Consider the following 21,037-nt stretch of genomic DNA (forward strand, 5'->3'; position numbering starts at 1 on the left):
TCCTCCTTTTGCAGAAGCCCCTTCCCAGCTCCCAGGACCTTCCTCCTAAAGCTGTTTTCCATGTACTCTGTGTATATCTTGTAAATATCTATTTATTTACATGTTGTTTCCCCCACTAAAATGGAAGCTCCTTGAGGGCTTGTTTTTGCTTTTCTTTGTATCCCCAGTGCTTGGTGCATAATAGGAACTTAAATATTTGTCTGACTGACTAGAGCTCTGGGGGAAGTTTCCAGCAAAGGATATAGGTCTGAGCCTCTACAAAGAAGTGATAACTGAAGTCATGGAAATGGATGAGCACCCAAGGGAATAGAGAAAGGGGAGAAGAAATTGCTCTCCTAAGTTACAAGGGGCTAGGGCCTGTTGAAATCTCCAGGTCATGAGGACTCCTTACTCATGCTAGACATTAAGTGGCCCTAACAACAGCTTCTATTTACCTCCTTCCACTCTGGGGAGTTAACTGCCACCATTAATAGGGCATGTGTCTCTTTCTGCTTTTCTATCCCACGTCAAATCTCACAGTGTAAAACAAAGATTTTCATGCTATTCCATATAACTTGATTTTTATGAGGACATCTTGTCATTTCTGTAACCTGGACACTGAGATATATTTAGTCCTTAATAGGAAAGCAGTTTGGTGCTTGGTTTTGAAACAACAGCTCACATTGCCTATAGATTCCCACATTCATGATCAAGAAAAAGTCTTGCCCCCCCCCAAAAAAAATCAGAGAAAATCCCAGTAAGCAGTGGAACAGAGTCAAACAACATTTCTCATTCATACTTAGACAACAGTCCTATCTACTCTCGATTTAATCCCTTGCTCAAATGGGGGGAGCAGGGGGCAGAAGAATAATAGCGACAATTCAGAAATCATTCCCATTTGGTTTTTGGATATATAATGGAAAAACAGATCTACCTTCTTACTTATACTTTGCTGAGGTTACTACTAACATTATCTGGCATTTCCCTAACATATACCAACTCAGCAGGAAAGGAACAAACCAGAAGCATATTTAGGTGGCAAAGAAATCAAGTCTCAGATTAGACAGAAAAGCTGGGTTTTGGCTCTCCCACCAACTTGCTAGGCTGACCCTGAGCAAAGTCACTATACCAGCCCCCCCACAAGACCTCAATTTCCTCATCTAAAAAATGAATGGGTAGGGATCACCAAGGTTTTGGGGCAAGAACTCACTATTCAACAAAAAATGCTGTGGAAAAACTGGAAAGTAGTCTGGTAGAAACCAGGCATAGACCAAACACCATATATGAAGATATAGTCAAAATGGGTGCACGATTTTTAATAGCATTTTATTTTTTTCCAATTACATCTAAAGACAATTTTTAACATTCATTAAAAAAAACTTTCTGAGCTCCAAATTATCTTCCTCCCTCCCTCATGACCCCCTCCCTAAGACAGCAAGCAATTTGATATAGATTACGTATATGCAATCATGTAAAACATATTTCCACATTAGTCATGTTGTAAAAGAAGAAACAGGCCAAAAGAAAGGAACCATGAAAAAAATAAAGAAAGTAAAAACAGTATGCTTCAATCTGCATTCAGACTCCATATTTCTTTCTCTGGATGTGGACAGTACTTTATATATATATATATACACATATATATATATATGTATATACACACACACACACACATACATTTTTTTTTTTGGTGAGGCAATCAGGGTTAAGTGACTTGCTCAGGGTCACACAGCTAGTAAGTGTCGAGTGTCTGAGGCTAGATTTGAACTCATGTCCTCCTGAATCCAAGGCAGGAGCTCTATCTACTGCATCACCTAGCTGCCCCTACTATAAATATTTTTGTATATATAGGTCCTTTTCCCTTTTTTGTGATCTCTTTGGGATACAAACCTAGTAGGGCTATCACTGGACTAAAGGGTATACACAGTTTGATAGCACTTTGGGCATAGTTCCAAACTGCTCTCCAGAATGGCTGGATCAGTTTATAACTCCACCAACAGTGCATCAGTATACAGATACATGATTTACACATTAAAAGGTGACATTATAAGCAAAGTAGGGGAGTACGGAAAAAAAATTACCTATCAGATCTATGGATAAGGGAAGAGTTTATGACCAAACAAGAAATAGAGAGGATCACAGGATGTAAAATGGATAAATTTGATTACATGAAATTAAAACTTTTTTGCACAAACAAAACCAATGCAGCCAAAATTAGAAGAAAAGCAGGAAACTGGGGGAAAATTTTACATTTCTCTGATAAAGGACTTATTTCTCAAACACATGGGGAATTGAGCCAAATTTATAAAAAGTTATAATTTGCATAGATATAATTATAAATGTAAAAGCCATTCCCAAATTAATAAATGGCTAAAAGATATGAAGAGGCAGTTTTCAGAAGAAGAAATCAAAGCTACCAATAGTTACATAAAACTGCTCTAAACCACTAATAACGAAATGCAAATTGAAACAACTACATGGTACCTCTATCAGATTGGCTAACATGATGGAAAATGCAAATGACAAATGAGGGAGGAAATGTGAAAAAATAGGGACACGAACGCACTGTAGTGGAGCTGTGAAGTGGGCCAGTCATTCTGAAGAACAATCTGAACTACAGCCAACCGGTGATACAACTGTGCCCCCCTGGACCCAGCAACGCCGCTACGAGATCCGCACCCCAAAGAGTTCAAAGAGAAAGGGAAAGGACCCATGTGTACAAAGATATTCACTGCAGCTCTTTCTGTGGTGGCAAAGAATTGGAAATTGAGGGGATGCCCATCAATTGGGGAATGGCTGAGTAAGCTGTGGTAGATGACTGTGATGGTACACTCTTGTGATATAAGAAATGACAAGGAGGATAGTTTCAGAAAAACACAGAAAGACTTAAATGAACAACAGTTCATATAAACAAAGTGAAGTGAGCAGAAGCAGAATGTTGTACACAGCAACAGCAATATTGTAATGAGTATCAACAGTAAAAGACTTAGCTACTCTGATCAATACAATGATCCCTGACAACTCTAAAGGACTCATGAGAGAAAATGCTTTTTTAAAGTATGAAAAAATGCTCTAAATCACTATTGATTAGAGAAATGCAAATCAAAACAATTCTGAGGTACCACATCACACCTATCAGATTGGCCAACATGACAAAACAGGAAAATGATAAATGTTGGAGAAGATGTGGGAAAATTGGAACACTAATGCATTGTTGGTGGAGTTGTAAACTAATCCAACCATTCTGGAGAGCAATTTGAAACTATGGCCAAAGGGCTATAAAAATGTACATACCCTTTGACCCAGCAATAGCACTTCCAGGGCTGTATCCCAAAGAGATCACACAAATGAGAAAAGGACCCACGTGTACAAAAATATTCATAGCAGCTCTTTTTGTGGTGGCAAAGAATTGGAAATTGAGAGGATGCCCATCAATTGGGGAATGGCTGAGCAAGTTGTGGTATATGAATGTGATGGAATACTATTGTGCTATAAGAAATGATGAACTTCAGAAAAACCTGGAAAGACTTGTATGGTCTGATGCTGAGTGAAGTGAGCAGAACCAAGAGAATGTTGTACACAACAACAGCCACGTTGTGTGTTGACTAATACTGATAAACTTACCTTTCCTGGCAATACAAGGATCTAAGACATCTCCAGAGGCCTTGTGATGGAAAATGCTATCCACACCCAAAGAAAGAACTATGGAAGCCAAATTGTTATTTTTTTTTCTCTTCTGTTGAGTTTTGTGTCCTCTTTCTGATGGTTCCTCCTATTGATTTTAATTTCTACTTACAACATCACTAATGTGAAAATATGTTTAATATGAATGTAAATATATAGCCTGTATCAGATTGTGTGCCGTCTTGGGGAGGGAGGTGGGGAGGAAGGGGGAGAAAAATTTTAAACTCAAAAGCATATACAAGTGATTACTGATAAATCAAAAAAAATTAATTTTAAAAAAAATGGGAAAAAAAAGAAAGAAAAAAGAAAAAGAAAATGCTATCACCTCCAAAGAGAGAAATGATGAACTCTGAGAGCAGACTAAAGCATATTTTTTTCCAATTTATTTTTCTTGACTTTTTTTTGGCAAGATGGCTAATATGGAAATGCGTTTTGCATGACTTCTCATGTATAATGAATCTCATATTGCTTGCCTTCTCAATGGGTGGAAGAGGGCTTGAGGGAGGGAAAGAATTTGGAACTCAAAAAAATGAATGTTAAAAAAGTTTTTAAAGAAAAAATAAAATAAAAATAAAGTTAGTAAATATAAAAAATTAATAGGTAGGGATCTTAATTTATAAGAAAGTTCCACGGCATAACAGAAAGAGCTCTGGTTTGGGGGCCTGAAGGGCCAAGTTCAAATGACTCCGACTTCCTCAGATTAAGTGGTCATGTCTCTCCAGGCATCACTTTCCTCATCTGTAAAAATGGGGGGAAGAAGGATGGATGGTATTGGAGATCATGACCAAAGTACCCTGCAGTTTAGAGTGAGATCCCATGACTCTGTAAGACTGGTGCATTTACAGTAGCCTTCTAGCCAAATGCACCCCCTAAAATATGTGGAATTGAACTGTGAAAGACTCAAAGGCCAAGTCCTGTACATCTTTAAGCTGAGGTCCTAGGCCAGCTTTCCAAACTCCCTCCCTGAGAGAAGGTAAATGCACCCACTTCTCTCTCTCCTACTCACAAGCTGGTTTCTTCCACTGAGGTTGTTACCGCATTCCTCCTCAAACAAACAATTAAGACTCATACAATCTTCTGTTTCCCAGACCAAAATAACGATAAATTATCTGCCAGATTTTCCTGGAATATCTGTGTTTGTTAGAATAATGTGCCTTAGTTGGAAAACTTTGGTATAATTCATTTTCCAGAGTCAAAAGTGGCCTGAAACATATTCCCAATCACACCCATTCTTGATACCTACTCTAATATTTAATATTTAACTTCTCACAGCCAATTATAATCTTTAAAAAGGCATTTTGTCAATGAAACTCAATTTCCGGACATGCAGATACTTAAGATTTCATATGAGTAGCAGCACAGTGTTTTTATTATCTGGCTAATCAGAAAACATGCTAAAATAGAGACTCTGGCACCATCCCTGGACACGCTCTAAAATAAAATGTGGCCATATATTCCACCCCAAGCTGTACGTGGATTAAAAGCAGAACTAATTGCCCATATAAGTCTGTTTCCAATTTTACTTAGCCAGTCTCTGAACTGCGCACTGGAGCGTGACTCCAGCTGGTGTGCAAGGGCATTATTAAGAGGCAGTTACTGAAGCAGCCCGTAATTCCCGCAGAGTCTACAATTCGAAGACACTAGACAACTTTGGAGGACTAACCTAAAGTGTTCAGCAGCAGCCAACTGCTCCATCTGGGCCTCTTTCTGTGTGGCATGGACTGAAATGTCCCTCTCCACGCCCTCCTGAGGAAGAGGTTTTGAGAGGCACCACCAAAGCTATACAAAGGCACTAGAAAGGAAGCAGAAGCAACGGCCTGGACCCCGGTACCACCACTATTCCTTTCTTTTTCTCTTTCTGTAAAACTGGGTAAAGCTGCCAGCCCCCTGGGGAGTAGACAGAGAGAATCTACTCCCGCAACAAGTAGGTCCCCTGTGGCCCCTCACCTCCACACCTGGCGTCGAGCGTACGGCCTGATAACGGAGGGGCTTCCGGAGCCGTCATCCTGCGAGGGGCCACGTGCATTCACACAAAGTTTTCAGTTCAGTTTCTGCTTGTGACCACTCCTGAAGTCAAAGGACCAGCTGGTCTTCGTCTCAAGACCTTCACTGTGGCTCTGGAGAGTCAGGGGTCAATCAACACACAAGCTTCCTAATGAGCACCGTTACGTCTTTGCCGTCTCTCCTGCTAGAACGTAAACTGCTGGAAAGCCAGAATGGTTTCATTTGCCATAGCGCCTAGTACAGTGCCTAAAGCAGAGCAGGCACTCACTCAATGTCTACTGACTGGTCAGTTGACCTACAACATTTCTGCCAGTCTCAATACTCTTTGCCCTTTGGCTCTTAGTTCTATGAGAGGACACAAGAGTCAATTTCACAAAGGTCTGGCCTTTTGTAGGCCAAAAGCTTCATTTTGAGGGTTATGAACCTCTAAATTGAGTTCTTCTGCACTCAAAACGAGTAGTCAACCCAGATTATGGGCCATGGCTGTGGTGTTTAGGAACCATATGTCACGGAACAAGACATTTTGCAAACTTTTGTCCTGGCTGGAAAGCAGCAAAATAAAAAACCTTAAGTTTAACCTAGGGCCATCATAACTGGAAGTCAACAGATATCCTTTCACCTTTAAAGTCAAGCAACTACTATAATAATTCACATTTACAAGGTTTCCTAGTAATGATGGTTAAAATCTTTACAGAAAAGGTGGTCTTTGTCACTACCGTCCCCCTGGCAGGCCACTCAGGGATGCTATTGAGATAAATGAAGGGCATTCTGGGGTGTGGCACAAATGAAAAATCAAAAGCAATGCCAACAGTTTCCCATCAGCCATGGCGCCAAGGAAAAGATGGGTAAAGGCACCTCTCAGAAATGAATGATCCCAAGTGCTAAGGGCTTATGGACACCAGATCTTAGTCTGTCAGATGCCAGGCTTCCTTCTTGGAGAAGAGCACAGTCAATATACCACGAATTCTCCTACATAAAACTCGGAAACTTGGAGGACAAAGAGGGCTTTATTTAAAACACAAATTTCTTTCCAGTTTTTTTTTTAACCAAAAGAATGCAAAGGGCAAAAGGGCGTTTCTTGCCATGCTTGTTAAAATGCTCCGTTCCACGTAAGTGACTTTTATTTACAACTTGTGCAGACCACATCTACTGAAAACGTGAAGCAAAGACCTAACTTTTTATAATTTCAAGGAGATGGGCCAGAAGTTCAAATCACAAGACAAAGCTTGGACACAAACTCAATGCCCGGCAACACAAAATCATCGCAGCTTCAAGTTTTGCTTATGTCTGTTATCACCCAAATCTTTAAAAAAAAAAAAATTCAGCATGGAAATGTTGGGAGTGGTAAATGTGTTTAAAGAAACAGCTTTCATTCACAAGAAGTAACCTGTGAAAAGGCTTTTATTCTAAGCCACAACCTCAAATGGGAAAAGACAAGAAAAAGTCTTTAACCATAAGTCTTACGACAGCCATTTGTAAGGGACTGGGGGAGGGGGAGTGAAGAAATGTAATAACCTAAAAGATAGGACACATATAAAGGACCATGACTGCCCTTTGACCAACTACAACCCCCACTGCCCCCTACACATAGCTACAAGTTCCTCCATCTCAAGTCTAAGGTCTTCTTCTTGATCCTAACACTACTTTATCATTCAAATTTATCAATGTTCATCAGGTGCTCCATAATTACCTCTCCAACTTAGCTTCTAAGGAACCATCATCCCCCATGTCTGGAATACACCCCCATCCCCCATGTCTGGAATACCCTCCTATCCCCCATGTCTGGGATATCTTCCCTCAGTTCCTTTCCTCCTTCAGTTCCACCTCAAGCATCACCTCCTGCATGAAGCCCTTCCTTCCAAGCCTCTTTGTGTTTCCTTTGTATTTATTTCTGTGTATACCTATTTATGTCCTGGTGGTCTTCCCCATTAGAAAGGGAGTGCCATGTGATCCAGGCTGGCTTCCTTCTTGGTGTTTACCTCCCCAGCACCTAACAGGCATTCAGTGTTTGTCTCCCTGGCTCCCTCCACCTTCCTGGTCCCCTCCACCTTCCTGGCTCCTGCCTGGCTGCTCACCCAGAAGCATTTCTTTGATTTTTTTTGTTTGCTTGTTTTGACGAGGCAGTTGGGGTTAAGTGACTTGCCCATGGTCACAGAGCTAGTAAGTGTCAAGTAGCTGAGGCTGGATTTGAACTCAGGTCTTCCTGGCTCCAGGGCCAGTGCTCTATGCCCTGCTCCACCTAGCTGCCCCCACCCCAGAAGCATTTCTCCCATGCCTTCTGACTGAATGCAGTCCCTCATCTCTTGTGCTTCATGATCTCCACTTAGCTCGCATCTAGCTCTAACACTCAATGCTCTTTCAGGGCTCCATGCTAGACCATTTGTTCTCCATTTAGACAAGTCCTCAGAGGGAGGTCGGTCAGTCATGATTTTCAGTACTCTATGCAGCTGGCCCTCAACTACTCTCTCTTCCTTCTTCATCTCTCCTGAGCTGAATTCCACTTCTCATTGTGAAAAAAGGATGACCAAGCCCAGGGTCATGGATTCGGTCTAACGGAGGCCAGGGAACTCTGCTCTAAGGATATACCCAATTCAGCCACCCTGACAATGTAGGTCATTCCAAGCTTGACCCCAAAGAAGAGACATGAGGGGGGCAGGTAAGTGGTGCAGTAGATAGAGCACCTACTTTGAAGTCAGGAGGACCTGAGTTCAAATCCGGCCTCAGACCAAACACTTGACACTTACTAGCTGTGTGATCCTGAGCAAGTCACTTAACCCCAACTGCCTACAAATAAAAAAAAAAAATTTTTTTTTAAAAAAGAGAGAGACATGAGGAAGAAGCTCACCCATCCTTGGCAAAAGTGAAATGTAGAATGCTATAAACAATGTCAGACTTTTTCAATGGGTTGGTTAGTTTGGCTGACTGGGTTTTTTTCCTTCTTTTTTCTTCTCTGTTATAAGGGATGGCCATAAGGAAAGAGGAGGTAGTAAACTGGGAAAGCCATAAAAACAAGAGATAGCTTAAAAAAATGGTATAGGGAATTTTCAGTAAGGAGCCTCCTTCCGCCAAGAGAAAGGAACAGCTACTCTGCAATCTCACGTTTTAAGAAGTTGTCTACAGCAGGGTTGCCAAACTCCTGAATGCAGGTGAAGCAGATTAAGCTCTAATTAGAAAATGTTTAATAAAAAAATAAAAATGGGATACAATCTAGATAGGGTTCATTTGTGATTTTCTAAGTCAACACGCAGCCTGCAGGAATCCATTTCTATCTAGTTTGACACCACTTTTCCAGAGCTGTAGAGGCTAAGTGTCTTGCAGGGTCACATGGTCAGTATCTGCCCAAGGCATGCTTTGAACCCAGGTCAGCATGACTTTGAGGGCAGTTCACTATGTCATGCTGCCTCTCATCAACAAAAAAATGATATTTTTATTTAAAAATGAAAAACACGTCATTTCTCATACTATAGAGATGGGAAAGTAACACAAGGCACTGGAGAGTGGACTGAACCCCAGTCCAAGAGACCTGAGTAGTCCAAAAGTCTGTTCAGCTACATGCCCAGGGTCACACAATGGCCTGGAATCCGTAAGGTCATTCACGTGGCATAACAATGAGAATAAAATCTGACTGAATAGGAAAATCTGGCCCATCAGCCATCTGACTCTCTCTTGTCATCTGACTCTAACCTTCTTAGCTGGATCCAGACGAGACTGTGAAATGTGTAGATGCATTTAATCAGAGCTCTCTTCTCCAGCGAGGTTAGTAAGAGGCCTGGAGGCTGGGCCACATTTTGGAGGTTATTACACTTTGCAGCTATTGGCTTATCAGTAAAGATCAAAAGCATTTTTCCCATGGTCATAAGGTCTCCTCCAACAACAGCACAAGATGGCAAATGAGGATGGAGTGGATGTCTGGGGCTGGGAAGGGGATACGGAGAAACTCCACTCCTACACCGGGGGCCACAGACCATGCCCCTGACCGTTGGGAGCCAACTGGCAATGAGCGCCACTGAGAGGAGAACAGAAGGATGGAGGTTCTCCACTGCCCACTGCTCTTACTCTGGAAGCTTACTGAGTGTGGGACCTGCAGTATGAACACAGGATAGCAGTACACACCATGCTGTGTACATAAACAGTACACCTGTAACTTAGCTGCTGAAATCTTTTGGGACAGGGGAAAGGGAAGAGAAAAAGCAGGGGAGAATGAGGTTGAGCGTTTTCAAAGCTGAAAATGTCTTCATTTGCAGTAACAAAAAACTGGAAACAACCTCTATAGCCAACAAATGGCAAATGGCCATTAATATACTAGTAGTATATTAATGGATGGAATATTACCGACCCATTAAAAATAACAAATCCAAGAAAAATGAAAAAATACAATGACATATGAAGTAATGCAAAATAAAGAAAGCAGAATCAGAATACAGCACACACTGAGAGGATTGTGTTTTGCTGCTTTTTTATGTACAAATGGAAGAGAGATTGAAAGGAGTCACTGAGCAACTAAGAGGTTTCTGTTATACTGCTAAAGTTTAAAAAAATAACAAGCTCAAATTCAATAGTTTCATGTTCTTTTCTTATTTTGTTTGCTTCTGTTCACTGAAACTACTATTTATAATTAGAAAGTTCCTGCTTAAAAAAAACAGCAAAACACTACCCAATTACAAGGTATTGTAAATGAATGAATTGGAGGGCAGTGCGGTGTGGTGCCTGGAAAGCTGACCTCGGAGGCAGGAAGTGCCGTCTCTGACTCATCCTGAGCGTGTGACTCTGGGCAAGTCTCTCCTTTCCCTGTGAGTGACAGAGAAGGTGCCACCCTGCACTGGTAAATGGAGTTCTTCCCCAAAAACTCTCTACACAATGAAACCACAGGCCCAAGCCTGTATTATCTTATCCTCTAAGAGAATATGAAAGGACTACAGAGCAGCATGCCTTAATCATCACTACTAGCAGAACAACATGTAAGCCTTGCTGATGGCAGATGAACAGTGACATCTTTGCACACAGAAGAAGTCACATTAGTACAACCAGAGGCACTGATCAGAGTCAGGAGTTAGAAGCCTCCTGGCAAGCTGACTGTTTCCAGGATTCTTCCCCACCTCAGGGGTGCTAATCCCTTCCAGGAAGACCCCAAGAAGCTCAGATCCTCCCAGGGACACAGAACTGGAGAGCTGGACAGGGATTTAAAGATCACCAAATCCAACCTCCTTGCTTTAGATGTAAGAAAAGTAAGCCCCCAAACAGGATACGGCTGGTGATGAAGCATCAGAGCCAGCATCTGAACCGGTCCTTCCTGACTCCCAATCCAGAGCCCAGACCATTGCTCTAGCATGGCTCTCTTCAAAGGCCTAGCTTAAATGGCTCCATCTTACCCATCATATTAGGTTGTCTGTTCCTATGATCAAGAAGGAGAAAGGGAAAGAGCTCAACACAGTAACAAAACAGCAAAGTTTCCAAGATCAAAATTGACTGTGGCCTGATTGAGGGCCTCACCACCCACTTAACCGACCTCCTGCTTCAAAAGAGGTTGTCTGTCAGTGAGTACTTGGGGTTTCCCCTTCCAAGTCTCTCCCACACAGCTGGAGGGGGGGGGGGGCACAGTAATAGCCATACTATTAATACCTTGGAGCTTAGGCACATCAATGTTTCCTATGACTAAAAGATGAGGTGACTTGGACAGCTGTCATGAGCAAAGGATACAGATAGGTAACCTGTATGCCAACCATGCTCTGGCTCCCAAATGGCATCAAAAGACCTAAGGGAAGGCCCCAGCACAACAAGGAAGATTTTCAGGAGGGCAGGGACAACAGCTGCAGAGGTGACCTATACCACTGGAAAGAGTACCCACACAGGTCCACTGTCTCTATTCTAGGCACCAGATGAGATCTCAGCATCAGAAACAAGATTCCAGAGGACCAACGATGAAGCACATGCTCCACCTCTGGACAGGGGATGGACTTAGGGTGCAGGCTGAGATGTGCACCCAGAGCGTCAGACGAGATGTCAGGAATTTGGAGCTGTGCTTCCTTGTAGTGACCTAGCCCAGCCCTGGCTCCTGAATTTACACATCCTTTTTTTCTTATGCTTCATCTCTCTGGGCATAGCTCTTATATTATGACCTCAATGGGTAGAGATTGTACCTGACCCCCAGGTCACTTTTTTTTAAAATGTCTTTTTAAAAATTAACAAAAGTTTATTTTCTCTCCCTCCCATCTCTCCCTTCCCCTTGGGAGGAAAAAAGAAAATGAAAAATGAGATCCTTTTAATAAATATGCTTAATCAAGCAAGAAAAATTCCTGTATTAGCCATGTCCAAAAGCATATATGTATATATGTGCAGACACGTATACACATATGTATATGTGTGCATACATATATTTCCCCATATCAGTCAAGTCCAAAAGCATATGTGTATATATGTGCACACACGTATACACATATGTATACGTTTGTGTGTGCATGTATATTTTTTGGACATGACTAATGCAGGAATTTTCCTTGCTTAACTAAGCATATTTATTAAAAAGATCTCATTTTTCTTTTTCCTTCCCTCCCAAGGGGAGGGAAGAGATGGGAGGGAGAGAAAATAAAACTTTTGTTAATTTTAAAAATCCTATTTTTTAAAGAAGTGACCTAGGGGTCAGATACAATCTCTGCCCAATGAGGTCATAATATAAGAGCTATGCCCAGAGACATGAGGCATAAGAAAAAAAGGATGTGTAAATTCAGGAGCCAGGGCTGGGCAAGGTCAGCACAAGGAAACACAACTCCAAATTCCTGACACCTCGTCTAACACTCTGGGTAATATCTCTCAGAATGCACGGACCAGCTTTCTTGTGTGATCCAGAGACTGCTACAGAGGTAGCAAAAACAAGGTCAAGACAATAGTGTCTCTGATTTTCCAAAATGAACCCAACTCTCCAGTTGAAAACTCAAAGACTAAGTCAGAGCAGGGCCCAGTTTTACAGCCAAGTCATAGACTCCTTAAAACAGGGATTTATAAATGGAAATGCTGACATGTCCACCACAACACTGTGGATACGCTGCTGTTCTAACTACTGTATTTCGATGGGATGGAAAGAGGAAAGGAAAAAAAGAGGTCAAACTCTTACAAGGAGCCAGGGTTTCCAAATTCCATCCCCTGTCAGGACATAGCCAACCTTGCCCTATCAGCATCACTACTGCAATTTCTAACAGATGCAGCCTCCAACTGGGAATGGAATTTTCCTTCCGCAAGTACAAACTTTTAGCAGTAAAAAGTAAAAGGGAGCTGGGCGGCAGCCAGGGCAGTTACAGTAGTGAAAAACGGCATTTTCTCGACTTCAATTCAGACGAGTGTCTGTCTGTCTTTGACTTGGAAACAAGCAGATGGCCAAAGTTACTCTTGACCTTCTTTCTTGGCCACTGGTGAATGCCAACGTCAATGGCAATGGGCCAGAAGAGAAAACAAACCACAGAGCTCCCTCTGGCAGGCCATTCGTTGACAACCACTTTTGATGGTCATCCAACAGACAAGTGGGGTTTGATGGGTTTCTAGGGTTCAGAAGAAAACAGTCTCACTGCTAGTTAGATTGCTAGGTTTGTTTGAGAGTAACTACAGAATTTCAAGTCTAACAATGGGTTTTTTGGTTGATTTAGGCAACCTCTGTTTAATAGTCACTGGATATAAAAACTTAAGACTCCATTGCTGGAGTAGCTAGGTGGTGCAGTGAATAGAGCACTGGCCCTGAAATCAGGAGGACCTGCGTTCAAATCCAGCCTCACACCAAACACTTGACACTTACTAGCTGTGTGACCCTGGGTAAGTCACTTAACCCCAATTGCCTTAAAAAAAGACTTCATTGCTAATCAGAGACACAATATGATTTTTTTTTAAAGCCAAGAGCTATTACTACAATCTCCCAATTTAAAAAAGGAATACTTTAATTAAGAAGTCAGGTAATTATTAGGCTCCTTTATTATGAAAAACAAAGACTTCAAAAAAGACCAAATCAATCGAAGACAAAAACTGCTCAAAACTCAGATAACATACCAATATGACCTTCCAAACTAATCCCAGGCTTTGAGTGTTGGAAGGGTTCTCTGAAACGAACTAGCCTAAATGCACTTGGTTGTACAGATAAGGAAATCAAGGCCCAGAAAAGCAAAGCAGCTCACCTGAGTGGCAATATAGGCTGCTAAAAAACAGAGCTCAGAATCTGGAAGGCCTGGGTCAAAAACTGCCTGAGACATTATTACTAGCTGTTTAGAAAAGTTACTTGGTTTCCCTAATCCTGTTTTCTTACCTGTAAAATGAAAACAATGACCCCTGGAGTACCTGCCCATCTGCTGGGGGGAGGGAGGCAAGGAGAGAAGGCTCAAAGGAGAGACCATGTACATAAAAGTGATTTACAAACTTTAAAGGACTATATAAACTTTAGAAAGGAGGAGGAGGAAGATGACAGTCCAAAGTTACATAGTATGTGTGGAGCAGAGCCAGGACTAATGGACTTCCTGCCACCCCTCTCCTCTGATTTGGCTCAGACAGGATTTGCTAACCGACACTAGACACACCTTTCCTCCATCAGGCCTTCCAAATTTTCCAAGAACTGACTGTCACTGAGTTTACCTGGCTCCAGCAACAGGACCTGGGTCCCAACCCCACCTCTGGCACTTACTCCCTGTGTGGCACTGGTCACTCAACCTCCTGAGATTTCAGTCCCCTCATCTATAAAATAAGAGGGTCCAAAATGGCCTCTTTTGTCCTGTCCATTCTTAGAATGAACTGACGTCAGTATGACCATTTTAGGATGTTGGTACAGAAACTGAAGCACAGAACATCAAAATAAATGACCTTACAAATATCTCAATTTAAAGAGCTTCGTGTGCTCTTTAAAAACATCAAATGCCTATTTATGAGTTACTGAACAAAAAAAGAGACATCACACAACGTCTAAGAATGACAGATAATTTAACAGAATTGTTTCTAAACAATAAAACAAATAAATGCTATGATGTACCACTGGTACACTGTCAGCAGGACCAATGTTTCTTTCCTCAGTAGCTTCAATGGACTGAGTTGAACCATCCACACTCCCTTCCCTGATTTTCTTCAGTAAATAATGCTAATGTGCAAGATAGACAGCCAGGTACCATGATAGCCATGGAGCTGCCTTGGCCTCATTAGAAAATATTCTAGCCAATTAAGCTAACTGCTGATAAACTCACTAAACACAAGCTGATAACACATACAAGCAAAGGGATATCTTCATAGTGACAGACAGTAGAGATGGCAGAAGAGTCACAGAAAAGGTCCATTTCAGGAAGTCTTAGGCCAGAAGGAATCCATCATTTTCCTAACTAGTCAAGGAAGAAGAATGATTTTATAACCTGAATGAAGAAAAAGCTTTGGCAAGCTAGTGGCATGCAAATGATTCCAGGCTGGGGTTCAGGAGGTGCTTGGAGCCAAGAGTGGGAAGGGCCGTATGCCTGAGGTGAGTGGAGGGAGCAGGTTAAGATCTGAGAAGAAACAAAGGAAGTGAGGTGGCTCTGACTGGCTTCAGTGAAGGACTCTGAAACATAAAGAAGGATCTTGGTCCAGAAGAGGGAAGCAGCAGGATCTTTTGTTAGCCAAAGTATTAAAAAGCATACAGCTCCCATCCTTTGTTCCATATCCATAGGACAGACCAGATGAAATGGGCTCCATCACTACTGAAAAACCATTTCCATGTGCCATGCCATCTGTGGCAATGCCTCTAAGCAGAGCCCTTCCCAAAGGCCATCGCACCGAAGGCCATCGCACCGGAGGCCATCGCACCGGAGGCCATCGCGCCGAAGACAAGCCAGACACAAGGGGACTGGAGGCAAGATGGACTGGGCCTAGTCTAAGAATGGAAAGGAAAGGACAAAATTCACAACTCTTGCCCCGGTTTAGAGACACCCAGCAAACAACAACCAACAATATGACAGGAGTGAAAATGGTCCATGACCACCTTTCTAGGACAATGCAAATGTAAAGCTTTGTCTGCACATAGAGGCCTGTCCCTCTTTCTCTTCCTTAGGGATGGACTATCTACACAGCAGACGTCTGTGAGGATGGGTATCAGAGCAGAGCTTTTCAGCAGTGTAACAACACACGAGGAATAAGCAGGATGAGACAGGAAGATAAAATGAAATCATTACTGTGGTGAAGTAAACCATGAATGGAAGTTCCACAGTCCTTGTCTTGGCTACAACCATGACACTGCTCTAGGAGGTGAGAAGCAGCAAAGGTTCACTTGGACACAGCTCAGTAAGCCAAGGCAGGCCGGCAGAGGCAGCTTCTGTGCTAGACAAAATCCCCTGGACGGACTACGATATCTGAACACAAAGCCCAGGCCTTGGGTCTCTCTAGTGAAGGCAGCTCCAGCTGGCTGGTTTCTCCAGTCTCCCCCTATCTGAAGCACCAGAAATGACTGCTATCTGGGGTTCCCAAGGAAAGCGGGGTTCTGCCCTGTGGCACAACGTTCTGCCATGCGCAGTTACGTCTGCCTACAAAAGGGGCTGCTGGGAAGAACATTTCTCCAGTTTGCAGTACTGGCTTCAGACATTCTGACAAAGTATCATCCCAGAAAGGAAGACCAAATAGGCCTGTTTGGAAGAAATTTTGAGATGACTCTTTGAAAAGGATTTAGTTTCTCACTGTATAAGCTATTCTTTTTATATTATCTACATTTCTATCCTTAAAAATCAGAACGTTTCTTTAGCCTAATTACCAATCTTCTGAAAATATAGCTTTCCTCAGAAAGAAATGACACGGGATAAATTTAAAAGGACATAAGAAAAATGCTAAACACATAACCAGCTAGGACTAATAACCAAAAGACTGTGAATTCATCATCTCAGTTTAATAACAGTAATAATAATAATAGCTAGCATTTATATGTCACTTTACAAATATTACCTCATTTGATCCTCATAACAACCCTGGGAGGTAGGTGCTATTATTATCCCCATTTTAAGATGAGGGAACTAAGGTAGACAGAAGTTAAGTGACTTGCCCAGGGTCACACAGCTAGTGAGTATCTGAGGCTGTATTTGTACTCAGGTCTTTCTGACTCTAGGTCCAGTGCTCTACCCACTGTACTACCTAGATGCCCTCTAATATCCTTGGATATATTCAAGTTGGTCTCATGCTGTCAAATACCTATTTACACCCAACTCTCAATCTCGATAAAGAGATCAAGGCTATATAGAACGGGAGATATTTCTTTCTTCAAAAAGAAAGAAACAACAAAAACCTTTTTTTTTTTGCTTGTATGACTGAAGTAGGCAATGTCCTAATTCTAAAGATGGAAAGTATGCCTCACTTTTTCCCTGGAGGGTAATGTGCTTCTCCAGGGAATCCTTCTGAGAGAACCAGTGTTGGCAGGCCTCTTTATCTGTGGAAAATGAAAGAGAATTTAAGCAGCACATCCTTGGAAACAACGTGCGTCAGTGGCAAAGGCCAGGATAAAGCCACGTCCTGCTGGTTCCCAATTCAGGGCTCTGTGTTAAGGGTGTGATGAAGGGCAGAGCCACAGCCCAGGAGCCATCACCCTCAGGCCCCAGGTTCCCTGTGGCCACGTCCCCAGCGGCTCTTCAGCTGCCTTCTCTCTCTTGCCTGGGAACTGGACAAATATTGGCTGCTCTTGGAGTTAATGATAACAATATTGATGATGATGACGATAAGTTAGCCATAACACCAAATATCACTGTTACTGATACTAGGAACTCACATGTACACATCATGCTGTGAGCTTTACAGAGCTCTTTCCTCAGAACCCTAGGAGGTAGGTATCGCACAGAGGACTGATCCCTGTCAGCTAATGAGGCTTAGGGAGGGTAAATGGTTTGGCTGTGACTACACAGCTACACCCAAACGCCAAGCTCCCGTCCAGTGTGCTTTCCACTAGGCCTCACTAATGGGGGTCTGCTCCTGAGGAGCTACAACACTCTTACACCAAGGACCAGGTGTCTCTTTCGACACCACAATCGCTTTCCCCAAACTCTCTCACAGACCATTAATTTTTGATCATGATAATCATTTTAACAAGTAAGAGTAAACGTGGAGCACAGACTTGGTAATGAGTTTGATGGGCTGATGGGCTGCAGGAAACATGCTGCCAGCCCTGGACCAAGAGTCCATAGATGGTAGAAGGGGCGCTGAATTTGGAGTCACAAGCTTTGGGTGTGAATCCTAGCCCTGCCACTTACTACCTGTGGGATTTGAGGCAAATCACTGCACCTCAATCTCTCTGAGACTCAGTTCCTCATCTGGAAAATGAGGAGACAGGAAGCAGTGACCAGTAAGGCTCCTTCTGGCTCAGTATCTATGATCCTGTAATCCCAACTCTGCTATTTACTCAATGTGTGACCTTGGCCAAGTCACTGAACTTCTCTGGGCCTCAGTTTCCCCTTCTATAAAATGAAGAGAAGAGTCTTTACAGCTGTCTTTCTCACAAGTCTATGGTAAGGATCAAATGATATACTGGAAGAAAAGTTCTTTTTACCTATAAAATATTAGGGAAATATGGCAGATGGTTAATATTACTATGATATCAGTAGTATAATATTAAATAACTTCTTATTATTATTATACTCCATCTAAACCAGCAAAAGGTCAATATGTTCAACCGAATGCCAAGTGAATCATGATTATTTCATAAATGTCAAGTAACCCTAAAGGATGTAACTCACCATGACATCATTTAAAAAATAAAATAAAATAAAAACCAGAGCCTTCCATAGAAGAGCCCCTCTAAAGCGCCCCTTCAGAGGACAGTGTGATGGGCTCTAGGGCCTTACCAAGCACCTCCTGCATTCCAGGCCTCATGGGAGGCACAGGAAGGAGTAGGTGGATAAGTTCTAAGCTAAAGACTAAAGCGGGTGAGGCTAGTCCTGGCACACCATTCCAGAGGATGGCTATGCAACTGCCAGGTTGCATATATCTGCCACAGTCAAAGGATTTTAGGTTGTTTATAAAGGGTGGTAGCTAGTCAGTTAACAATTGTTCTTTGACAATTTATGTGCCTTAACAGGGACACCCAAGAAATAGGAGACACTGTCCCTACAGGTCTTGAAGGAAGATATTTAAAAAACCGGTCTGCCCTGGCTCAAACAAAGCCAGTCCCTTCTCAAGGTTCCCTTTAGAAAAACATATTTTCCTTCCTTCCCATTAAGGCCTCCACTTTGATTTGAGGGTGTACCTCAAATGCTCATGAAATAAGTCACTCAGAGTTCTAAAAGTGAACTTTCCTCTGTTCAAGGAGAGAGGGAAATACAGGGCCTCTCACCCTATAAAATGTCCCACTTTGGAGCAGTCCTAATTCCACCAAGTATGTGTTAGTCAAACAAAGCCTCCCTTCACCAAACCAACAGAGAGCCGACGCACAAGAGTAAGGCTCTCGCCCCCACGAGCTGACAAGGACTCCGTCCAAAAATTTCCTTAAAACAGGTTTTAACTTCAGCTTGCATCACACAAGCGACTGGAAAAAGACGGATGGAGGAGATCAGAGGAAAAGCAATTACTTTTCCTGGGCTTCCTCTGTCTGGATTCTAAGGAGATGAAGAGACAATTCCATCGCAGACCGAAATGCTATTTAAACATTCTCACAAATGTTGTCTTGCTCTCTGAAAGAGGAACTGTCTACTGCAGCATCCTGTGACCTGGGAGTATTGGGGGGGGGGGGACGCCAACATGTCTGCCCTGCCACTGTAGAATTTTCAGACTAGACCTCTAAGAATTGCCTCTGTGTGTGTGTGTGTGTGTGTGTGTGTGTGTATGTTTGTGTGTGTGTGGTGTGTGTATGAGAGAGACTGAGAGAGAGAGAGACCTGAGGTTAAACATAAATACCTACCCACTCTATATCTACAAAGCATGACATAATGTAAAAGCCTAATGAAACACCCACTTTCTTTTTCACACATTTAGAACCAAAGTACCAGAGAATCCCAAGCATGCTTAAGTCTCCAGCAGGCTGGTGGTAAAGGGGGCTGGCGAGTCCCAGAAAGCCCAGGCGTCCCCTTTCCAAACAGTACTAACGAGGGTAGCCTGTGCACATTCAGACCCCAATCCAACGCCAAGCCGCTTCAAAGAAACACGATCCTGCTTCTTACATCCAGATCCCAGTGCTTATTCTAAAGGATTTCCATCCTTTCACAGCTGAACTCATGGGCCCAGCATGGGACCTGACTGCTTCATGCACTGTGCCCATTGATTTCCTCCAAAGGTCACACTGGCATAGACCCATCCACCAGGTCCAATGGAGGTGCTTCAGGGAGCACAATTACACAAACCAAAAATAAAAGCAATTAGGACTAAGAACCAAGCAAACAGTTTAAGAAGCTGAAATGGGACACAACCCTAAGACGATGCCTATAAAAAGCATTCACTCTATCTACCAGGGAAAGAGGTTAAAAAATAAATGGAAGAAGATAGCTCTGTAAAGGGAGAGATAAAGATGAAAGAAAATCTCATTTTCTGGAATGGAAGAGACAGAAGCATAAATAAAACTATAAATGCAAAAGAGACTCATTAATACCTGACTACTGGATTCCTAGTAGCAAGAAGGAGTTTTCTGAGAGCAATTAGAAAAGTAAACAGGAATCTAAGAGAACACTAAGTCCTTTAATCACATGTCGAGAACCATGCTGGGTACCCAAGTACCGAATGGACCACTTTCTAGTCCACAAAGAACTTACAGTCTATTGGCAACATTAAAAGGAGGAGGGCCTAAGTAAGTGATCAATGGTATTAAAACATTATGGGACAAACATAGTGAATCTATATTTTTTAAATAAGAAAGTATCAACTAAAGAAAATCAAAGAAAATACACAACAAGGGGCAGCTAGGTGGCGCAGTGGATAGAGCACTGGCCCTGAAGTCAGGAGGACCTGAGTTCAAATCCAGCCTCAAACCAAACACTTGACACTTACTAGCTGTGTGACCCTGGGCAAGTCACTTAACCCCAATTGCCTAAAAAAAAGAAAAGAAAAGAAAAGAAAATACACAACAGAATTGGGACTATTAGAAAAGGAAGTAATTCTAAAGGGAACTGAGAATTCATTCATTCATTCCTTCAATAAACATTTATTACATGCCTATGTGTCAGATATTGTGCTAGTTGTAGAGATAGCAAAGACAATAGCAAAATAATACCAGCCCTCAAGAAACTGAATGGCTATTGAGGAAAAGGGTAGAGGAGAAATAATGAAGTTCAGGTGTATTCTGCTATGACCATGATTTCTAAAAGAACATTTTTTTGTGTTCACATTTGTGATTTCCTTTGTGAAGAGCATTCCCAGTGAGGAAACTGGTCCACAGATGGAGACTGATTTATAATCTCTGAAAGCCATCTGGCATCTGAAAAGTGAC

General features: G+C 42.3%; 1 protein-coding gene across 3 annotated transcripts in view; it reads right to left on the minus strand.

Annotated features, from left to right (window-relative positions):
• VPS53 (VPS53, GARP complex subunit) overlaps positions 1–21,037 on the minus strand; it is a 135,176-nt gene that overhangs the window by 90,314 nt on the left and 23,825 nt on the right. The window lies entirely within an intron of this gene.

Source organism: Vombatus ursinus, unplaced genomic scaffold (assembly GCF_900497805.2).
Source record: "Vombatus ursinus unplaced genomic scaffold, bare-nosed wombat genome assembly UNPS02014768.1, whole genome shotgun sequence".
Taxonomy (NCBI): Eukaryota; Metazoa; Chordata; class Mammalia; order Diprotodontia; family Vombatidae; genus Vombatus; species Vombatus ursinus.